The sequence below is a fragment of the Protopterus annectens genome, chromosome 3.part1, assembly GCF_019279795.1.
Source record: "Protopterus annectens isolate FY-2018-M chromosome 3.part1, PAN1.0, whole genome shotgun sequence".
In the NCBI taxonomy this organism is placed as follows: domain Eukaryota; kingdom Metazoa; phylum Chordata; order Ceratodontiformes; family Protopteridae; genus Protopterus; species Protopterus annectens.
In genome coordinates this window covers 100,564,116-100,568,288 of record NC_056732.1, presented here as the reverse complement: position 1 = coordinate 100,568,288, position 4,173 = coordinate 100,564,116, and positions in this window count along the sequence as shown.

Sequence of the window (4,173 nt, the reverse complement as noted above, 5' to 3'; positions counted from 1 at the left end):
AGTATAAATGGACAAGTGCAGACATCACACAATGTTATCTGAAATATAAGCCATCACAACTGTTTAACTATTAATGGAAAAGAAACATCACATACTTTGGCAGGATTTGTATTAAAGTTCAACAAAAGTAAAGCAGTTGTAGCAGGCAAACAGCAGTATGTTAAGATGGGGTTTCCAAGCAGTCTCCCCTACTACAATACAAGTGCTTTAGCCCCAGGTTGGGCTTGTATAGTATAGCAATAACTGATGATGTGAGTGTGGTATATTGAGGATTTACCCATGGTTGGTGTGGTTAAGCAACATACCACACCACGGAGTCACTAATTACTATTTTAAATACTCTTTGTATAACTGTGTTGTGGCATTCTTCTGCACTGTTTCCTGATTCTGCCCTTTGATGATGTACTACGCATGCATATAGAACTTGCCTTCTCAGGCTTACACAGTATATCATTGCTTTAGCAAACATGCAAATGAGAAAGGATGATATCCGTTGTTATTTTTTTTTTTTGAAAGAAAAAAACTGTAACTATCTGACAATTTAGTGATTACTTCATTGTAAGCAGGGACTTGAAGGAATTTGAAGGGGATGGGATTTCTTTCATAGGTTTATAGGTTCATAGGTAGGTACTAGGCTATTAGCCCTAGGGCCTATATAAGCCTAGCCGAAAAGGTACCCTGGCTTTTGCCACCCAAGAAAATTATTTTCCTGTGCCCCTGTTGAGCAGAGCCATAGAATTGATCCCTGGGGTGAATTTCCTATTTCCCATCCAATCATCAAGATTTTTCTTGAAGAGTACTAATGAGGAGCTCTGTTTGACATAGATAGGTAGTCTGTTCCAGAGTATGGGAAGTCTCTGGGACAGGAATTTATCCCTCCAGCATGTTCTGTTTATTGTGGTGACAAGGTTTAGTTCCCCAGACCGTGTAGCTCAGAGGGATTGGAATTTCTTTAAGTGGAGCATGTCCAACAGCTCTGGGTTTGACATAGCTTTGTATGTTAGGCAGAGAGCGCCTCTGAGTAGATGATATGCAACAGAGTCGAGCTGGAGTTTTTTGAGACAGTCTGCAAAGGGCATCTGTTTGAGGCCAGTAATCCTCTTTGTGCGGTATTGCTGTGGCCTTTCCAGTTGTTGTAGATGTCTTGTGAGGTACATACCAAAAGGGGCATTGTACTCTATAATGGGTCTAATGAGTGATGAGTAGAGGGGAAAAATTACCTCTTTTTTTTCTGGATGAGAAACCTTCTGTGATGAGGTGAGCCACGTAGAAGGATTTCCTGACCACTGTGATGATGTGATTATCAAAGGAGAGACTACTGTTCACCTGTGTCCCAAGGTCTCTTATCACACTTTCGGTGTTAAGTAGACTACCACTTATGTGGTAGTTCATGGGTACAGAGTTTTTACCAAAGGGGATGACAATGCACTTTTTGGCATTGAGCTTCAGGCCATGGCTTTGACACCAGGCATCTGTCTCAGTGAGGCCCTTTTGTAGGATGTCCACATCACTAGGAGTTTCGATTATGGTTCCTAGTTTGCAGTCATCTGCAAGCTTTGTTAGCCAAAGACCTTCCGTGTTAGCCTGCACTTCAGAGAAGTAGATACCAAACAGGAGAGGACCCATGACTGAACCCTGTGGTACTCCACTTGGTCTGAAGTCGGATTTGGAGTCTGCTACTTTCACAGTGTCGGTTCTGTCCATAAGCCAGTTGGCAACCCATCCTGTGACATAGAGATTTATACCTAGTTTAGTGAGCTTATCTAAAATTCCAGAGTGGGGGATGGTGTCGAAAGCCTTGGCAAGATCTAGCTAAGCTGTGTGAACCACCTTGCCCTCATCTATGGTTTTGGTGACTGCTTCAAAGAAGTCAATCAGGTTTAGGAGACATGATCTGCCTTTTACAAACCCGAACTGGGTAGGGTCCAGAGTTTGGAGATTACCAATGTCTTTGTTTATGAGTTCCATGATGATACATTAAATGGCCTTGCAGACCAGGCTCGTCAGGCTAATGGGGCGGTAGTTCCTGGGGTCCTTCGTGGCTCCCCCTTTGTGGAGTGGAATAACCGTCATGGTGTGCCATTCAGTGGGCACAAAGCTTGAGGTGAGGCTATGATTGAACATGGTACTTAGGTAGGGTGCCAGTTCATACTGTAGTTCATGTAGAATGCTGCCTGGGATATTGTCAGGTCCCATGGATGCTGTGTTCTTTGCTTTGGAGAGTGTGTTTTTTACCTGTGTAGCCATGATTACAGGAACTTTGCATTCTTCCAGTATAGAGATGGGCCCTCCAGGGGGTGAGGGGGGGGTAAAGTTAGCACTGAACCTATCTGCCAGGATGTTGGCAATATCAGTTGGTTCTGTATATTTAGTGCCATTGTGCTGTAACTCAGAGCAGATCTGAGTGTTGCCATTGAGATTCTTGACATAGCTATAGAATGCTTTGTGGTTGTCTTTAGAGTCAGTGGCAATTTTGTTTTCGTAACTAGCTTTGGAGGATTTTATGAGGGATATCAACTTCTTACTGAGGTTTCACTTTTACCACCTATAAAATTGTTTCTCTAGTATTGTGAACTAACTGCACATGAGTCCTTTAAAAAAAGAATAGGCCACTTCTGTCACACATTAATAGGAAAACAAAGTAACACTACTGAGTCAGCATTAAATAAGCATGGGTATTGCTGAAGTTGCTGTTAACCCATACTGGCAATATCCTATATGTCTGAAAAAAACTTAAATCTTTGTGCACTCCTCAAGCCACACATTCCAGAATCTTCAAAAAGTAATGCTGGTGTAAGAGATAGCAATTAAAAAAAGGTCTGGCCACTCATTGATACTTTAGCGGCTGGACCATTTCTGTTGATATATTCTCAATTTACAACAGGAACGCTGGTTGAGGTGACCAATCAGCATGCTTCTTATTGAATATTAATGGGCAGTCATTGTATAATACAGATTAACCCCTCTGGACATGGTAAATATGTAAATCAGGTGTCAAGTTATTATCATTCATGAATCACACAATCTGCACAAAGTGCAGGGCAGGTAAACATGGTTTGAGGATCCTACACAATGCTGTGCACAAGCCCTAGCAGTATAAGAGTGAATACTGAGAAGTGGGGTTTGCTAAGGGCTTGCAAGTATAACTCATTAGCAGTAATGCATGAATAATTGTTTAACACACCTGCCACTTTGATGTTCACTTACAAAGGGTATACCAGGGAGAATACATATACGAGAGAAATGTGAGACTACATTTACTTATTTAGGAGGTGAAACATTATAACACATTTCAGAATATATGCTTAAGAGGTAAATGTGTAAAATAGTTTGCAGTTTATATGGAATACATGAAAATGAAACATAGAAATACTACATATTTAAATACATGTAAACCATAATGCTCTCACTTTACAAATGTAGCAAAATTAGTTACTGCTCACAAAAGAACAGAAAGAACACATTCAGCTATTGCATACATTTGTCCTTATTGTAGCATGAATTCTTAGGTTAACTGCTGCAAATATTATAAACACAGCTACATCAACTGTGAAATGACAAAAGAGAACTTTGATAAAATGGATATATTTCTCCATAAATGCAAAGTGTTAGATTGTCAAAGCCTGACTATATGTGCTCTACTTTCTCTGCCTCATACTCCCATCTCAGTATGTGGCACATGATGTTAGTCTTTCCAGTGTGTCATATTAATACCATGGTTTCAAGGGTCAAATCTAGAAGGGAGAGATGTCTGTGTCCACATTTTTTTTGCTTCATCATTTGCGCAGAGCATGGCATTGCGTCTTGGTGACTATCAATGGTCACTAGCAGTGAAAGATGGTTCACTTCCCAAAGCTAAAACTCCATAATTTAATTTGGAATGCCATCAGTAGTGCAAATAAGACTGGTGGCAGTGCACTTTCATCATCACTTTGGGCAGTACTGAGTGAAGCAAGTACATCTGCTAGTTACCTTTCTATGTGGCTTAAAGTGTTAATGCAATAAGCTTGGAGAAACAGCAGAGGTAATGCAGGGTTTGAATCCAGAATAGAGAGTATTTTACTGAGGGGTTTAGAATGAGTATTGTCACACTCTTTTTATTATGAATTGAACAACCCAAATCTGTATAATGAATGCTAAATATTTTATCTATACTCTTCATGAATATGTCTC